The following is a 19,069-nucleotide window of genomic DNA, read 5'->3' on the forward strand; positions in this document are numbered from 1 at the left end:
CGTATGAATGTAGGGTTTAATTGGCAGGAAAGCAACAGCGGTGCCGTTTTCCGAAGGTGGAGGGAAACGGGGTGGTACGACTCAGGGAATTCATATGGGAAGCACTCATCCTGCTCATCCCCCGGCCCCCAAGGGGGATCCCTGGCCGGGATGTGTGCGGGCACAGCTTGTGTCTTTAAGGGAGGCCGAGCCCGAGGCAGCTGGAGAGCCTGGGCACTGGCCAGCAAGTGACTCAGCATCGCCTGACCTGGAACCCAAAGCTATTCTTGGTTCGGGGTGTGTTTAAGGCAGGCAGCCCAGGCTTAAACACTTCCAGTTGTTCCGCAGAGGATGTGCCCGTGTCGAGGCTGGAGCCGTGGATCGCTTCCCTCCAGGCTGCAGGGGACACGACCTGCTCGTTTTCTTCTCTTGAGCTAGACTAAAGCTGTAACCTTTAATAGCAGAATAAACAGCTATCGGAGAAACTTTCAATGGGAAGATATACTTGCTTCTCATAATGTTTTAACAGGTACCACGCTTAACTCTTCCTGCTGCCTTTGAGAATCTGCTCCCTGGGCTTGGCGTGCTTCCCTTTATCTGAGCGAAAATAGGTTTAAAGGGAAGGGGCAACGCTGATGAGGAAAGGTGATGCTGGATCAGACAGAAATCTGATTTAGAATCTTTTTCTTCCTGAACCTTTTCAAATAATTTAGCAGGCTCAGAAGGTGTAATCCGTTAGATCTCAGAGTCCCTCTCAGGCAATAATCAATTACTCTTGATAAGTGATGGACACATAAAAAGCATCAATTTAGCTGCTACTGAAGTGCTGCTGTTTTAAAAGCACAACGAGCTGTCATGTAGCAATGCATAGGCTTGCCACATGGTTATCTGTGATGGAAAATGAAAATACTACGCATAATTTAAAATGAGCAGATCCAGAGGCTAAATCACATTTCTACCTATGTCCATCTCCTGGCTGAGGTATGACTGTTTCATGGCCTCGTTTCCAAATACAACAATTCTTTTTCAAGTTTAAAAAATGCTACCTTGGAGGTCTTTTAAATTCTCTTATGAAGCTGGAACACATCTGCTCAAATTTTCTAAGTGCCTTGTTTTCTAAAGTCTTGATTAAAGTTATGATCCAAATGGTTCCTTAAAAGAAACAAAAACAAAAACCAAGCAAAAAAACCCAATAAAATAAAATTAAAACACAGCCACAAAAGGCAAGTAGTACTGTGAGGCAGCGATATTACAAATAGCCCTCAGCCTGCACCACCCCAGCAGCCCTGTGGTTAAAGCACTGAGGATATTCCCAGTCTCCTCCGTCACAGCTACATCACCATGCAGAAGGAAGGAGTAGGTTTCCCCGGGCAATGGGCTGGCCAGTTGCTGTGCTTCTGCCTCTGGTCCTGTGCCAGAAACTTTCCTCCTGCAGCTCCAGCTGAGCTGAGGGAAGCTGCTGGGAGCCTTCGGGGCTCAGTTCTTCCCAGCCCACGGTGTGCTGTGGCTGGTTGCAATGGCTCTCTCCTGATGGAAGTCATGGCTGAGTAGAGCTGCCTGTAAAAAGACTTAGTCCGCTTCTCACTGCCCGCCAAGTGCCAAGCAACCACCTTTCCAGAAAGCCTGCAGCCTGGTTACTTGCAAAACTGATGCATTGGAGGATATTTGTACAAGCTAATTTTAAGTATGCCATTTCTCTGCCTAAATTAGATGTCTAGACTCCTGCTATAATCAAAAGTGAGAGGCAGGTTCCTAATTACAGTGCTCTGCATCACACCCTAAAAAGTCCTTTGTCTGTATGGGGAGCGTGGGCACCTTACGTAGGTGCTTAAAATGGGTCTGAATATTCCCTGTTGTGTGCTCAGTCTGCCACACTATGGCAAACAAATAGAGAACCTCCTTGCTTTGCATAAATCAACTGCTTTAGCTGTACTCTTAAAGGAGAAATGTTAGCAGTACTCAGATGGAAATTAACTGGCGAGTGCATTTATTTCTGGCCAGTCCCCCAGGAGCACCTGCCAAGCATTACCTCTCATTTCAAGCCTGACTGTTCCTGCTGAGAAAGTCTGATGGAGCTTCGAGTCTGGGTCAAGGTGAGTGCCTGGCTCTTCATCAGCTGTCTGTGCTGTTTGAAAGGGAAAGAGGAAAGAAATCTGAGCAGCAGATTGGGTGTGAGGAATGGTGTGCTTGTGCTAGAGAGCGCAGGAATGAGAAGAAACAGCGCTGCCTTGGTATGGTTTATGGACTGATTAAGTGCACCTGCTGGTCCCCAAGCATCAGAGTACAGTTTTAGAGTAGAAATGTTGAATCATAAATTAAATAGAGAAAATTAATTCTGGCCTTTCTACTCTGGGACAACAGCCAATTGCTTGTAACAGGTCTGACAGGCACCTGTTTGGAAATGGAGTAACTGATACAAGCCACAGTGCTGATGTAAAAGGTTTCCGAGAGTCACTGAAGTCGTTGTGTGGACGTGCTCAAGTGTCAGTGATGGAGACTTTTGCACCCAGTGGACTGGGCTCTCCCGTTCCACCGGAGCACGACCTGAGTGTGCACAGGGGTGTGCCTTGAAGGATATGTGGAGGTCCCCAGTGCCAAACTGGAGCAGGCAAGGCCAGCTTGCCTCCTCTCCCGCTTCCCAGCATCATGTCACCAGGAGCGTGTTGGTCCAGAGCTGGGGGCTGTGCTGCTCTCCTGGTGGCAGGACTCACACGAAGAGACCTTTGAGATTTTATTTTCTCAGAATAACTGTGATCTCAAATGGAAAAATGGAAGGACACCGAGGCACTGGGATCAATTCACATCTTTTGCAAGCAGATTAGAAACTCACGATTGTACTCTAGATTCCTCAAAAGCACAAAAACCTGATGTTTGCTTTTTTTTTTTTTTTTTTTTTTTTTTTCTTTTGCTTTTCCACTAGGGACAGAAATTGCTGGCTGAGAATCTGAGGCCTGAACCCAAAAAAAACATGTCTCAAGAAGCAGCGTAAGTGCTCTGGCCAAGGTTTTTATTTTTTTCTCAGCCTGCTCCAGAAGTGTGCAGAATCCAAAAGGGGCTACAGAGTGTAAAGTGACGTTCAGTGGATCAATGAACAGCTGTAAAAAAGCTTTCCTGCCTTTCCCAGCAGTTAATAACTTCATTGCACAGAACATAGTTTTTCGGAAAGACTTCATGTGGTTTTTGGCTGAGTGAGGACTGGCGAGGAATGTTCATAGTTAAGAATGAGGAGAACTTTATAAGGGAATAAAACCCCAACAAATCCTCAAACAAGTAAACTTGCTTTCACCAAAATCTTTGTTCCCGTTGCTGAGAGTAAGCAGTGTTACCTGCAGTAATAAAACGGTGCATAAAGCAGCCTTATTCAGGTTGAGAAGTGTGGAAATTTGAGTGCAGAACAGGTAGTGTCAGGCAGTCACGGTGTCTGCTTGGTTTTTCCCCTCACATTGGACAGGCGTGATCTACGTTGCTGGGTTAGTATGATGGTGAGTGGGCACTGGCAAAGAGCAGGTATGACTTGGGGCTGATACTGCTTGGGAGGAAAGTGGCTTTCTTGCTAAATTCTGGATGCTGGCTATTGGAGAAGAAAGATGACTGTATCTTTTTGGCTCCCGAACCTAAAGGAGACTTTTAGCACAGCTAAGCTGAACGTGTCCCTTGGGAAGGGTTTTGAGGCCAAAACCATTAAAAATCCCAGACTCTCTCATCTAAATACAGTCCTAGGAAATTACTGTGGTCTCAGTCTAATATACACTCTGCTTTGTACGATGTTAGCCCCCTTCTGTATGTAAGGATTTGCTCCTTTACTAATCATTCTACCTGTAATGGAATAGCTCCATCAAGTATAACAGAAGTGCAAAAAAGGAACTAACACTCATAAAGTCCAAAAAGTTTTGGATTGTTCTTGGATCATTGCCACTGGTTTATTTTTTTTAAGCATGCCATAAAATTTTGTAATTGGACAGTGATATTATATTAAATTTCATTACCGGTTCAAAGCCCTATCGAAAAGTGGTTATGTGTCTGGTACTTTTTCTGTGACTCTCCTGTAAATGCAAGAGAGCTCTTCTCAGACCAGCACACAGTTATTCCCTTGTTGGGATTGTTAAGACTCAGTACAAGCTGATAATCTCTACCACATTAGCTGGATGGTACAAAGCTGATGTTTTTAACTTAGTCTTATGGAGGTAATTTTCTTTTTGTCAAACTCTGGGGACATATATTAGGTGCTATTATATGTGGCTTAAAAGTATGAAGAATAAGTAAAATTTAGGCCCTTTTGTCATGGTTTTTGTTGTCCCAGCTCTTGGGCTGGTCTCCACCATAGGGAGCATGTGACCTGACCCCTACTGGTGGACCTCATGGTAGCACAAGTCGGTGTGGAAGGGTTCACTCAACGTGCTCTTAAATGAGACTGTCTACAAACCCAGTTGTAGCAAAACTCCAGGGCTAGCAAAAAACGGAGCTGGTGGGTGTTTAACTGCTGACTTAATGAACAGAAAATGATCTGACACTATTTTGACATATGCCTGAAATGATTCTGTTTTATGCTTGCACAGCTTTGAATTTTTTTCCTGTCTTAATTTTAATTCTTTTCCTTTCCTCCTTACTGTCTCTGTGATCCAAACACTTTCCTTCCCCTCTTCCTTGCCCCCTCACCTCCTATATTCTTTAACATCTTCCTGAGTTTGGACAAAAAAACCAGTTTCCTTGCACCCAGCCCCAGTTTGCATTCAAGTGGGATGTGTGCAGCCGTAACAAGACCGCTCAGATGCAAAGAGCCAACGGTACCCAGCAGAGCAGGCTGACACGTCAGGCAGACCTCTGGCCACTGGCAGGTGATTGCAAAGTAGAAATCCTGCCTGTAGTGAAGACAGAATAGACTCTCCACTAGCACAAGCGTTGGCAGAAAGCATATGCGTGCATGGATGTATTTGACTGCTATGCAATTCAGCTGAAGTTTTGTCCTCTGCTTGTCAGTCCAGGTGCTCTGGGCAGGTGTAGGGAGGAACCATCTTTGTGCTAAAGATCTTACCATCAAAACAGGCTCGTATTTCTAGATTGTACTGTGACAACCAACTTCCATGCCCAGATAGAATTCCAGTTGATGTCAAAGGTTTTATTTCCACTGAGAAATTAGTATTTGGAATATTATCAACATTAAAACAACAGTCTGGACTGTGTTTTCCCTCCTGCTGTCACGTGCAACACTTAGCGGTGACTGTAAGTGTAAGTCTCTGTTACTCTTTCATTTTCTTCATTGCTGTCTACTCGGTTAATTAATTTCTTCTGCTGTGCTCCAGTCTTTCACACAACACTGGTGGGGGGAAGAGAAGTCTTCAGGAGTGAGACAATGTAGGACAAACACACAAAAGTTGTTAGGGGGCCTGGAGGGAGTGAAAGGTTCTTAAAGTTGGTTTTATTGTTTAAATATGGTTTTCCTGTAGAACACAAGTGTGTGTGCCACTGCAGAGTAAGGGGTTAGAGCAGCTGAATGGGAAGGAGTTTGGTTGACCCGCTTGGAATTCCATTATGAACTTCTGCAATAATTCACTGTAGGCAAGTTCATAAGTGATGAGGAAGCTGTTTCTTTCTCATTCAAAGCTGTCAGACCTTTTTAGCGCTGCAGTGAGGTTTGTGCCATCTCCTGCAGCTCTGTTCCGGGAGCTCAGCCTCCTCTTTGGACTCTGTTGCCCCTCCTGCCATGGTCAGGCTGTGAACCATTCCTCAGAAAACAGCACCGATGATAATTAAATTTTCATTCCTTCATCTTCAGCCAACTGCACAAGCGTAAATATTGTTTCTGTTGTTCTACAGGTGATAGAAATAGGTGTCAGGATAAATGTGATTTGCCCAGAGAGCTCAGGCCCATGGCCATGCTGTGAATTAAGCATCTTGCACTGATGAGACAGCCTGAGAGAGGCTGGAGAAAGCCCGTCCATGTGTTATTGCAACACTGGGAGAAACCAGGGGTCCCCAAAATGCCACCTTCCTGGCTGTGTACACAACATCACCAGCTTTGTCTTTAAGCTGTTGCATTGGTGGTGGCACGAGCAGCTGTGGTCTGCCTTGGGGCTCGCGGGCTGCAGGCTGGTGGGGCTCTCGTGCAGCTGTTGCCAGGTGTTGGAGCCAGCATTCACCATGGTTCTTCCCTTCTTAGTGTCTCTTGATGGCCTGGGACAGTGCTTGGCCCCATGCTACTGGTTGCATAAAGCCTATAAAATGGTCCATGTCATCTGGCATATTTCTGTGTGTTGCGATTCCGTAGGAAAGCTCGGTGCTGTGAGCCTACTGTCTTCCAGATGCAATGTCCACCATCCCGACTCCTCCCGGCGGAGCCAGCGCTGTCCCTGGTGGGCGTGTTTGCTGCATCAAAGCCCTGGTTAGTGCTGCAAGCGGATGATTTCTCTGGTATATTTACACTTGTAAGAGAAGATTTTTTTTTTTTTTCCCCCTGTCGTAAATATCACGGCACTTCTGTTGCTTCTGTGCTGGCCCATCTGTGCATCATTTTCACTTGTACTGACTCATGTTCACAGAGTAGTAAGAACTGCCTCTACGTATTTTAGTTTCTGCGTTAGAGTGGGCACATTTTGCTTTTCCAGTTAGGTCCCAGGAAGTGGAGTGCTGAGTTTTCTTTTTTCTTAATGACATCTCTGGACTGTATTGCATTGGTGTAGATTTTAATGAAGTAGCTTACACTTTTTGCACTCAGATTTTTCAAGACTTCCCATGTTGCTGGGGTTTGCTCTCTACTGTAAGATGTGCTTTCTGTCTGTTTTCTGCATGACTTCTGGTTGTGTACCCCTTCTGAAAGTGGGTGTAGCATCTTTAGTCTGTCACAAGGTTTCAAGTTCAGTTATTCCAGAGGAAGAAAGTGTTAGTTTAAGGTCCATCACACAGATTGCATACAGGCCTGTTGAGTTATACTGTGCTTTTTTTTAGGAGTGATCACCTACTCATTTTCTCCACCTCTGCCTCTTTGAGTAAGGAGAATAGGCAACAGCTGTTTATTGAACAACTCTTAAATATTTTGCCTTGTCTTCACTGCTCCATCTACACTCAGGGTCATCTTCCTTGTCTACAGGTCAGACCTCACTCTGGAGGTAGGCTGATGACAGGCTGCTTTTAGTAGCTATTTCTCTGATGTTCGCTGAGATGTAGTGTCTATATCACAGAATCATAGAATTGTTGAGAGTGGAAAAGACCTCCAAGATCATTGAGTCCAACCATCAGCCCAACACCACCATGCCTACCAAACCACATCCCAAAATATAATGTCTGCACACTCTTTGGGCGGCTCCAGGGATGGTGACTCAATCACCTCCCTGGGCAGTCTGTTCCAATGCACGACCACTCTTTTGGTAAAGAATTTTTTTTAATAATCCAATCTAAACTTGCCCAACTTGAGGGCCATTTCCTCATGTTCTATTACTTGTTGCTTGGGACAAAAGACCAACACCCACCTCCCCAGAACCTCCTTTCAGGTAGTTGTAAAGAAGGATAAGGTCTCCCCCTCAGCCTCCTCTTCTCCAGGCTAAACAATCCCAGTTCCCTCAGCTGCCCCTCATAACGCTTGTGCTCTAGACCCTTCATCAGCTTCAATACCATCCTCTAGATGCGCTCCAGTACCTCAATGTCCTTCTTGTACTGAGAGGCCCAACGATAAGCACAGGATTCAAGGTGCAGCTTCACCAGCTTGAACTGTCTCCCAGGTCTCTTCTGGCCTGCTGTCACACAAGACCTGCAACCAGGGGCACATTTGCAATTAAAGCCCTACCAAACCCTGTGGCTGCAGGAGCATCCTTGGGCACAGTCAGGTACTGCATGTGTTGCCTCATCAGAGTGTCTGGCATAGTGGAGCACTAAGCTTGCTTAGCACTGAGGAGAGTCAAAGTAGCTGCTGATTCTCTGCTGCACGTGTTTAGACAGTGAATATAGATCTATATATATAAAGTCTGAGGCTGAAAACAGCCAAATTCTGATCCTTTTTTTCTCCCTGAGAATATAAGAAGGCATGCATTTCACAGCAGTCAAGTCTGCCAGTGTTTCAAGTTGCCACTTTTAGAAGCATGGAGATGTGAGAGCATTTCAGTAAATGACAAAAAGATCATTTTAACAGTGGCAAAAGAGAGTATTTTTCCTTAAACATATTCTTGGGAAAGACTTGAACCATTTCAGCTGAAATGAGAAAGTTTAGTCCGAGGCCAAACCCAGCTGGAGAAATCTTAAGCCAAAACAATTAATTATAGGTGAAGTTATGAGCAACCAAAACTAGAGTTATACAATAGTCAACTGTAATTACAGTGGTGCTTTGAACGCTGCCTATAATATTGGCACAGGTGTCAATGTAAGTTCTTGGGGTGCTGTTGTGGTTTAACACCAGCCAGCAGCTGAGCCCCACACAGCCACTCACCTATTTGCCCCTGGTGGGATGGGAGAGAAAATCAGAAGCGTACAAGTGGCAAAACTCATAGGCTGAGATAAAGACAGTTGAATAGGGAAAGCAAAAGCTGCACATGCAAGCAAAGCAACGCAAGGAATTCATTCACTGCTTCGCATCGGCCGGCAGGTGCTCAGCCATCCCCAGGAAAGCAGGGCTCTTACCAAGTCTAACAGTGACTTGGGAAGACAAACACCATCACCACAAACGTCTCCCCGTTCCTTCTTCTTTCCCCAGCTTTATATGCCGAGCGTGACATTACACGGTGTGGGATTTCCCTTGGGACACTGGAGGTCCCCTGTCCTGGCTGTGTCCACTCCCAACCCCTTGTGTACCCCCAGCCTCCTCGCTGGTGGGGGGCGGTGAGAAGCAGAAAAGGCCTTGACTCTGTTTAAGCGCTGTTCAGCAGTAACGAAAACAGCCCTGTGCTATCAGCACTGTTTCCAGCACAAACCCAAAACATAGACCTGTACCAGCTACTGTGAAGAAAATTAACTCTATCCCGACCAAAACCAGCACAGCCACTCTCCCAGTCCCCTCGCAGAACTGTATGTAATCCCCAGCTTGCTGGTTTGAGGGGATGGGAACGAGTGTTTTGCATCAGAGGTGATCTGCATCTGAAAGGCAAATGAACTGGTGACTTTCAGAGCAGTATCTTGTCTGTGTTTACCCAGGGTCAGATTTAGCTGGTCTATTATGTTTCTGTTGCACTGGGAGGAAGGATGTAACGAAGAGGTGGCCTTGGATGATGGAGAACAACTCGGGCATGAGGAAGCTGGGATGGCAGAGATTAATGGAGCTGCATCCCATCTGCAATATCTCCATCTAAGCAAGGCTTTCCTAGGAAGCTGGAAGGTAACCTACTGCTGACAGAGGTTGTCTGTTGTAGAAGCAGCTCCTTGCGTAGCAGGGAGTCCGCGCCGAAACTGCATGTCCTGGATGATGGTGCCTTGTGGGAATGTTCATGCCACAGACAATCATGGGCAAGCATTTTAGAAGCTTGTACATGGGAGAATATTCTCGCCTCCATCAGCTGCTAAATTGAGCTGCATGTGAACTCTCCCAGCAGCAGAGGTAGTGCTGACAAACACTCATCTTTGGCGATGAAAGGAGTGCAGGTGAGAGGAAATTCTGTGGGAGGAGACCTGCTTTGAATTTCTTGTGGAAACCGTAATTATGTGATTCAGCGTAGAGACGTATGAGGGTTTCCAGTGTAAGCTATAAAAAACACTTAGAGAAACAGCCTACGGATGAGGCTGCTCATTCAGACCTTATCTACTCATGTGGGAGTGTGGAAATCTTAGCACTCCACCTTATCTCTTCTCTCCTGGGAGATCAGTGTTGAGAGAATTTGACCTCTCACTTACTGTTTCAAATCAAACCTGGTGTAAGAGTGGCTGTGGCCATGCAGTGCCTCAATCACTTAATGAAATAATCTTGTTCCCTGCCCTTGCGGGTAGAAATAGGTCTTGCCAAAATACCACTTAAGTGATACCTGGAGGATAGTTGTAATGAAATAGAGCTATGGCAGAAACATCCTCCCTTCCTCCAGGCTTTCCTTGCAGGTGCAGAGCTTTGGATGTTTGAGGCTGTAGAATTTTGTCCCTCTGCTTTGGGGCAGGTCCCACTTTGTGTATGAAGGTGATCCCTGTTATTGTGCTTGTTCCTGGGCTTTTGCAGTTCCCTGCAGGTTTAAATGGATTTTAAATCATCGGTTTATTCAAAGCATTCAGCACAAGGAGATCCCAGGTCTGGAATGGATGTTCTCCAAAAGCAAGGGCATCTCAATGCCAGCACAGGAGTATTCATGCAAAGAGCTCTCAGCCGGAGTGGGCCCAGAATCTGTTTTGCTTTCTCACACTTGGAGCTGGGATATTTTAAAGCATATCAAGCGGCAAATGTGGCAAAGGGGAAAAATTGTTACAGACTGTGTTTGGCTGAAAACCAGCAAAGATAAAATACCATACGTTCTGTGCAATGAGCTCCTACATAAATGATTCATTCACTAGAACACAGCTGGGGTCAACACCTACTATCTGAATAGCCCAAACATGCAAATGTTTTAATGTGGATTTTCTCTCTCTCAAAATAAAGGGCAATATATTCCCTTCCAATAAAAAGCTCTTTATCTATACAACTTTTAAGAATCAAAATCCCACAAGAACAGTGTCATGGTATTGTACAGATATATATACAGTAGCTGAATAGCTAGAAAATGACAACATATGCCCTAGAGATGCAAACTCTAGAAAGATTGCTTGTTTTCCTCTCTATTACCAGCCAAGTCTGTTCTACAAATCGTGTGTGGTGAAGATCACACTATTTCAAAATATCAAATTGCTAATTAAAGAAACTACTCAAGGAAACTTTCCAGTAGAACAATATATGCAGTGGGATAATCGTAGTCACTATTTCTTTAATGAGTTTCTTTCCTAACCAGAATTTCTTACAATACATTCAGTGCAGCCATTCAGTTAGATTATTATGAATCACATGTGTATTATTTCTGATTCGGTATTAACATAAAAACTTCTGATGAACAATAGTATTACAAAAACAGGTCTAGTGTATAGAATGGCAATATCATTCCTGCAGATAAAAGCATGGAAATGGAAGTCCTTATGCAGCAATACAATTTAATGTGTTAGTTTCTAGGCTTAATTTGTAAAGGTGCTGAGAAACTACATGTCCAATTGAAGCCAAGAAGAGAACAGGATGTCTCTGGATGGTCAGGTACGTTGATCCACAGTGTAAGCACTGCTCTGCGGTGCAGCATTGCATTCTGTAGGGGCTGAATTAGAAAAATGTAATGGGAGGGAAAAGTCTTTCTTGGTGGTGTTCTCATAACATAGTTGGTTGAGTTGGAGATTTTCTTAAATGCTTATATTTTGCTATAGTGAGGTAATTTAGCAATGTCATCCAAGGGACAGCACGTACAAGCCCTCATGAAATGAAGCAGGTAGATCAAGCAAAAAGTAATTTAGTTGTGTAGCACAGAGAAAAACTGAGAACCTAAGAGATCTCTTTAATCCTTTCTTCTCCATTCTGTGAGAGGATGGTAGTTAAAATAATCCTTTCAGGTTCTGAACAGAAGTGGACGTAATGAAGTGGATTTCCAAAATATTCCAAGAAAGTGGACAGCTTTTTCAGTAGCTTGATGGTGGTAAGCAGGAGCCTTATTAGTCATTCTTGAAAATCCCCCATTCCTGCTTAAGACATTCTCTAGTGTCTATTTTTTTCTAGTGAACAAGAATGACTTCTTGATCTTGTTTTGCAGCCTCAAATAGCCATTCTTCATATTCCCCTCAATTAAAGAGACCAAACAACCATTTAAAGCAGAGAACAAAGGAACTTCCTAAGTATAAAGGTGAGGCTTTTCCTCCTTATAAGTTTGGAGTGTCTACTGGGCATTAGACAAGTAGCTCTTGATAAATCCTTGGTTGGAATAACATTATCTCACCAAACAGTGAGAAACCTGTGGAATGACTGTTCTTAAGCTCCCTTGAAAATCTCTCCTGTAGCCTCTAGTGCTCTAAATGACTTAGCCTCTTCTTTATCATTGGACTCAATGACAATAGTAGTGTTTAGATAATGGTTTTGGATGATTCTCCTGTAGCTGGTCCTCACCCTGGTGCTGGTTACCATAACTCTTCTGCATTCCCGTGCTGATTGATTCCCATTTCTTTCCAAATAAGAACTGAAGCAAACCCCCCGGGAATTAATCACGTGGAGGAAGACAGCAGCTTGGTTTGGCCATTATGTGAAGATAGTGGAGTCAAGGCTTTCAGGCTGGGGACCAGCACTTCACTGTGCTATATTCTACACTAACTCATAATAGAAAGATTAGAAAGCTTAAATGCATGAGTTAATAAGGTTCTCCATCCATTTTGGTAGCGGAATGGAGCCAGGGTACTGTTTCCTCTATGGTGGTTGCAGATGGGCCAGTCTGTTAGGAAATTAATTTGTTGCTAAACATCAGTAGGACAATATTGTGGTCAAGCTACCCGTGCCATTGTTTTCTTGGCATCAAAGCTCCACTTGGATGTTTGCCATGAGACTTAGCGACCTGGTGAGCTATTTCCAGATATGACCTGTGGTATATGACTGAGGTCAGAAAATATGGATCGGCTTAAATCCCATGTGTCCAAAACACCCCGTCAAATACTGAGAAAAATATTGGTAAGTCTAATAGGTCAGACTTAAGTCATCAGATCCAGAGTGGGCTCTTTTCTCTCTAATGTCTAATAGACAAGACAAAATTTCAGTGTATTCACCACTGCCCTCATTATTTCCAAAATGTGAGTTGGATGTGGATTCTGTCTACTGGGCAAATCATTATTTCATGTTCTAAGAGGCAAATAAATATTGATGGCAGAACTCCTTCATCCCAGGAAGGAGTCAGGAAAGAAAGATGGGAAGGCTCAAAGGCGAGTATACTTGTCTGCCTTCAACATAGCCATTTTCAGGCGGTTTCTGTCTTCTCGATCTGTGTTGGATCTGAGAGTTACTGCTCTGGGAAGGTGTTGACACCAGAAAGGTGGAAAGTGTAGAGAGAAAGAGAAGTTGGTGAAGGGCAGCAATCAACCAGAGTCCCTCACCATTGAAAATGTGCCCCTTTGTTTTTCATTGTTCAGTGATGGGTATTGCCACACCACCTCATAGGCCCTCCCTTGCCCTGCCTTGCAGAGCATTGCTCTTTGCATCTCAGTGGATTTATTCTCCTTCTTATCTAATTTTAATTAAACCTCCTTTCTTCCATCTCCCCCCACCTCCAAACATAATCAACTGAAGAAAAATGAGCTGGTAAGTCATTGTTTTTACCACTTTGGCAGCAAATGAATGTTATGTCTGGCACACTCGGCACCAAGTCAGAAAATGAATCAGCAGCTGTTGTGACAGAAGCTTTTTCCTGAATGGGGAAACAGAGACAAAAAGAAAACAGGCCAAGAAGAGGTTTCTGCGATGGTCATTGCCAGTCCCCTATCACCATGAGGAACATCTTTGCCCTTCGGTGCTGGTGGGGCCTCCCCTCCTGCCCGGGCACGGCAGAGGGGCCAGAAGGTGTTGGCTGGGGCTGCTGCCCGTGCCTGGGAGGCAGCAGCAGGATGAGATGCCCTGGCACCCTGCTGGGGAGCTAGTGGTTCAGGGAAAGCAAGAGTGACCCAAAGCCCTGCAGGTCTCAGCCAGGCAGGAGATGGGGTGTTTATGCAGGTGCATTGATCAAGAAACACTTGTTTGTTCCAGGACAGCACTGTGGTGGGGCTTGGTTTGTGCCCATGCATGGGAAAATGATGACTTATTTAATTGTGTCTTGATGGTCTTTGGACCTGTAGTTAGTTGTTTTAAGCAGTAAACTTGTGTGTATTACACACAGCACGCCGGGAGCTGCAAGGTCCTGCAGGAAGGAGTCTTTTATGGCACCCCCAGATCATCCTCATCCTTTTTCTGTATCTAACGGTTAATTTCTCATAAAGACTCAGTTTGCTTTGTGACCTTTGGCACCTGGTGCTTCTTTTACTCCAAACATGTGAGAGCACATGTGAAATGCTTTTGACTGATATTATGGCCTTGTTAATATATTGCAAACTACAGGAGCAACATCAAAGTTTTATGTGCTAAATAAATATTGCCAGGCAAAGCTAATACACAGACTAGATGTGGAGGCATTACCACACCAGCGCAGAGAGAAGGTCCAGCTGGAGAACAGCACGGTACAACTGGGAAATGAGTGAGAGCAGAGCTCCAGCAGGTTTATCTGAGATGGAGAACCATCCTTTGTATCTCCTTGGAAAGGTTGCTTTAACTAGGGTATTTTTAATGGGAATAACAGACAATTGAGCCTGCTAAGCTGGTGACTTGCAACCTGAAGAGCTTCTGTAAAGTCCAAAGGGTCAGTGTGTGGTTGCAAGCCTGGACAGAGGTTGTGCTCGGTTCCCAGAGACAAGTATCACAATATTTATAGCTCTTTTCATGACAGATGGACCGGCAATGCATTTGTGCTTTCCCAGTCCCTACAAATTCCCTGGTCACCTCTACAAAACAGGGTGCACTTTAACGCCTGCTCTGTTACACACCGCTGGTGACACAAGGCTCTGTGGCACACCTGGAAGGACTCTCTCTGCCCCTGGTTTCCTCTTGCTGAGTGTACTGTGGTGGTCACAGTCCAGCCCATGACCTCACTGTGCCAGAAATCCCTCCTGGGTTTGGTCAGGTTTTATGCAAGGCGGGATGGGTCATTTTATGCTACTAGGACAAAGTACAATTACGGTAAGAATAAAGCCAGCGCTAGATCTGTTTGACTTTTTGTGTATGAACTGAAAAGGGTTTTCAGTGATGTTGTGTGCTCTGTATTTCCCTTTCAGCTCCTTTCTGTTCAGTGATAGCTCCCTCATTCTGCTTCAATAAAACACTGGTTCGTCTGCACCGTAACAATCTGCAATCCCAGGGAAATGCTGAGCACAAAGTGCCTGCGAGTCCACAGAGTTACCCAGCTGGAGGAGGAAAATGTGGTACTGACAGGACACACTCATAGGAAGGTGTTTTGATAGAGAGTTGTAATTCACTGACCAAAGCAGTGATGTGACAAATAGTCACAGCCTCAGACATACCAGTCCTCTGAGTCCTCAGTTAGCTCGTTTATATAGGGAAAAACTAACCAAACCCAAACAAAAATGAGGAAGAGGAAGATTGTTCCAATAGATGTGTTGTTACTTTTTTAAAAAATTTAGTTTTTTTCTGTGACTTGTATGATTCTGGATTTACCGTCCATCAACAGGAACCCATTAGACATCACTTTCTAAGAACATTGCTTTTTATTATCTTATTATATTATTTATTTTCCCATCTCGATCCTGATCCTGCAAAGCCTTTCCGTCATGTGTAGATGCAGTAGTGCTCTTGCCGCTTGTGTGGTGACAGTTCAAGAGACATCAGCCCTGCCACAGCTACAGCATGCAGCCCAGTGTTGCCCCAGAGTCGTCTTTAACTCCTGAGCAGCTTCATCTTGAGCTGCTGAAGACAACGGGAGATGGACCAGCCCTTCAAAATAACTTCATGTGAGTAATCCCTGAGTGGACTTGAATTGTTTCTGTTTGCAAAGATGGAAAGGAGAAAACTGGTGAGCACGCGCCTTACCCAATGAGGTGCTGTAGGGACCTTTTCCAACCAGCATTATGCACATAAAAAGTATTGGCCCTGATTCTTAAGGTGTGCATGCAGCTTGCTCTGTGGGCTTTAGTGAAGTCACTCCTGATTTTCTCTGGGCTATGATTATGTGATGGGAAAATGATATTTCTGTCTGAAGAATCAAAATAAAAGCTGGAGGAGGGAAAGGTGCAGTGAAATTTCAGGGCTGACCAGTGATCTTTGCAAGCACCAGCTATCTCCTAGCCAGCCGGCAGAATCCATCTCCTTCAAATGCTTACTGCCAAGCTTGTTGGCTGTGCTGAGAAACCCAAGTTCTCTCGCAGCAGCACCCACAGGCACAGCTCTGCCATTTTAAAGGCTTTCAGGATTAGGCCAGGGCTCCTGCACAGCTGCAGTGCCTTGCCCCTATTTTACATCCACTGAAAGATTTTTGAATGGACTTCAGAAGCCATTAGGAACTCAAATGTCGACTTGCACTTGCAAAATGTCTCTGGTTAATGTTTTCCTACTGACGCTCTGCTTTGCTCCCCGCCTGCCAGAGTTTCCTGTGACCTATTTGAAATATCACTCTCCTAAGTGAAAATGTGCCTCTCTTTTTCAAACTTGCAAAACTCACAAAAATAAATAGCCTAATTTGGCCAGTTAATAGCCCTCTCCTGGGGCTCCTCTCAGCAACTAAGAGGCCTTTTAAATACAACATTTGTGACTGCGTCATTAAAGCTCTGCATGCTCCAAGCAGACTAAACCAAAAAGAAATGCCTTATTTGATCTAAGTTTTCTTTTTTTTAAATAGTGACACTAGAGACCCATTTATTTTTAATTACACAATTGCTTTATTAAAAGCCTAAATCCTGCAGTCCCTAGTCATTGCTCAGGCAAAACTGCTATCATTGAAGGAAGGACCTGTAGGAGTCACTCCTAAAAATAGGGCAGCTGACAAAGTCTACCTTTCAAAATGCATTTGGTTTATTTTTTAAAGATTTTCCAAGTCAGAGAACTTGCCTCTGCTTTGCTTTTCAGTTCTTCAGCGATTTGAAAACTGAAGTTAGGAAAGCATTAGTATATATAGGTTAGTAACCTATATTAATATTTACTGGCACAACAAGGTGTGCATAAGAGTTAGCCCTGGCTAACTTGGGAATGACTTGCTCCGTGCCCAAATGACTACGGTGAGCCCCCAGGCTATCAGCCAGTCTGCCAGCTTCTAAACACTTGCCCTACCAAAGAATCTCCTGCAAACCCTCCCTGGATGGGGTTGGTTCTGCCGTGCAGAATTTTGGCTACGGCTGTAGCAGCAGGCAAGCTCGCCTCGAGTCCTGCAGCACATACGTGCTGTCCTGCCTTGCACATGGGGAAAAAAAACCAGCTTCTAAAAGACTGACAGAGGCCAGGACTGATCCTGTGCCTCTGATCCTGTCCCAGTCCATGGGCTGTGCTCCCCAAACACCTTTCTGGCTTTGGACTCCATGTGAAGGGCAGATCTCCTTGCTGGGTTAAGATGGTGCTGTTAGCAGGAGAGGGAGCAGGCTAGGCAGACACATATAGTGGATTATATTCTTGGGCTAAACTCCAGAGCCTTTGGAGTTATTTATTATCTAATTACCTAACCAAACTCATTCATCTTTATTTTTCATTCTTACCCACAAACCCCAGTTTAAATGCAGCTCTGGTATGTGAAGTGCTGCCCAGGCACTCTCCACTTGGAAAAATTCATGGTTTCTCAGCTTTATTCACTCAAACTGTGTTTTCTTAGTGTAAAAGATGCCGGGCAGAAATCCTAGCCCCAGTCCGTAGCACAGGTCTGTGTTAGGCTGTGCGGAGATTGAAATGGCTGCATTATCACAGGCAACTGTACCAGGGGGAGCAAGAGAAAGAAAATAAACCTCTGATTTTATATGAAGGTTGTGTAGGTAGATGTAGTCTTTATCACCAGCATGAAGAAGTATCATTAGATAGCCTATGTGGCCTCGTGGTGTGGTTCACTGCAATATATGGCTTTAGTACCAGATACAAAAGCCAACGATCAGTAAATAAAAACAACAGGGAGGAAAAACTCCTCCCAGAAGTTAAGCGACATCAGGACTATATCCCTTGGAAACTGGAGTCCACGGAGGCACCAACAGTGGTGTCCCATCGTTTTCCTCTTCAGATCAAAGCAGGAGCTTGGCCTCACTCCTCTTGAGTGCCCGTGGCTAACGCGTGGCATGAAACCCTCCAGCCACGCGTGCTGGAAGGAGGGCGCGCTGGGGGTCAGCCCTCTTGGCCATATGTTACTATCATGTATGAGTAATTCATGTACCATGGTGGGACAGAGGCTTCCTGATTAGCATAACCCTGCCCCTGGGAGGTCCTTAGCTTATAAGCATGGTACTTTTTCTGTGCTCCTTGCTTTATTTCCTCAGGGAATGCAGATACGGACAGGCTCAGTGGGTATCCAGAGAAGGTAAATGTCTGAAATGGGCTAACGTAGAAAACTTCCCTCCGGATCGAGCAGTATTTGTGTTTTCTCTCCAGTTAGCAGGGCTGGAAGCGGGAGGACGGGAGGGAGAGGTGGCAGATGCTGCAGAGCATGAGGCTGCTGTCTCGCCAGCTTGCTTTCATCTTAGAGAGAGGAGAGACGTGGGAGAGAAGCCCTTGTGCAGTGTTTCTCCCTTAGAGGCCTCTTGCAGAAGGAGCCCTTCTGGTGCTGCTTTCCCAGCCCCAGCGTGCAGCCTGCTGGAGCTGAAGGGCTCGGTCTCATAGGAGGCTGGGGCAGAAACACAGATGCTTTGTGGAGTTCAGTCTGTGCTCCGGGCAATCAACTGCTCCCACCTCTCAGCAGACAGCGCAGCCGGCAAGATGTGGCGGGCTGTGCCCTGAAAGGAGCAGGAAAGCGAGAGCTGTTCGGCAGGGGAATGAAGGTGTTCTGCAACACAGGTAGGTATGTGACAGGGAGGGTGCTCCATCCTGGCTGGCTCTGGGAGAGGAAATCCTCTGCCAAAAGGTGGTGGCACCTTCCACAGGACAGACCTCCTCAATTCAGGCTGAACAGCACGTGAGAAGAAGCCTCCTGGAGCACAGCACACTGAAACCCCAGGACATGGAGCAGAGGGGAAAGGGAGACGGGTCTGGTCAGGAGGAGGGAATGAGCAGTGGCAGGAAAAGCTGCCACATCTGGTGGTGGAGGTGCTGAACTCTGAACCACGCTGGTAAAAACCTGTCAGGACCCCAAAAGTGTTTTGTGCTCTCGGAGGCTTCACTCAGGGATGCTTTCACACAGCCACGGTTCAATTAATTCCGCTTCTCTCTTGGCAGTGTTACTTCTCCTCACCTTGTCTCTCTGCTTGCTGTTGTCTAGGTTTCTCCGAGCAGAGACCAGCTGACTTTATCTTCCCAGATGTTTCCTATGATCTCTCCCATTCTAGCTTTTATCCCTGACCACAAGCAGCCCTTGGAACAATTAACACCTCGTGCTCCTAACTTCTTATGGTTTACAAGGCAGCTGGTTACTAGGGCAACAATTGC

At 45.3% G+C, this 19,069-nt stretch overlaps 2 long non-coding RNA genes across 3 annotated transcripts; both read left to right on the forward strand.

Annotated features, from left to right (window-relative positions):
* The first annotated feature begins 348 nt into the window (after window positions 1-348).
* On the forward strand, window positions 349-6,374 carry LOC128853170 (uncharacterized). Of its 2 annotated transcripts, none has more exons than XR_008451494.1 (4): window positions 349-624; window positions 1,981-2,072; window positions 2,900-2,964; window positions 6,245-6,374. It is a non-coding gene; the product is annotated as an uncharacterized LOC128853170 (long non-coding RNA). The 2 variants fall into 2 exon arrangements; XR_008451495.1 differs by having other exon boundaries at window positions 349-508.
* A 1,849-nt stretch (window positions 6,375-8,223) lies between these two features.
* On the forward strand, window positions 8,224-12,254 carry LOC128853169 (uncharacterized). Its single transcript, XR_008451493.1, has 3 exons — window positions 8,224-11,152; window positions 11,500-11,582; window positions 11,697-12,254. It is a non-coding gene; the product is annotated as an uncharacterized LOC128853169 (long non-coding RNA).
* The last annotated feature ends 6,815 nt before the right edge of the window (window positions 12,255-19,069 follow it).

Source organism: Cuculus canorus, chromosome 10 (genome assembly GCF_017976375.1).
Source record: "Cuculus canorus isolate bCucCan1 chromosome 10, bCucCan1.pri, whole genome shotgun sequence".
NCBI lineage: Eukaryota > Metazoa > Chordata > Aves > Cuculiformes > Cuculidae > Cuculus > Cuculus canorus.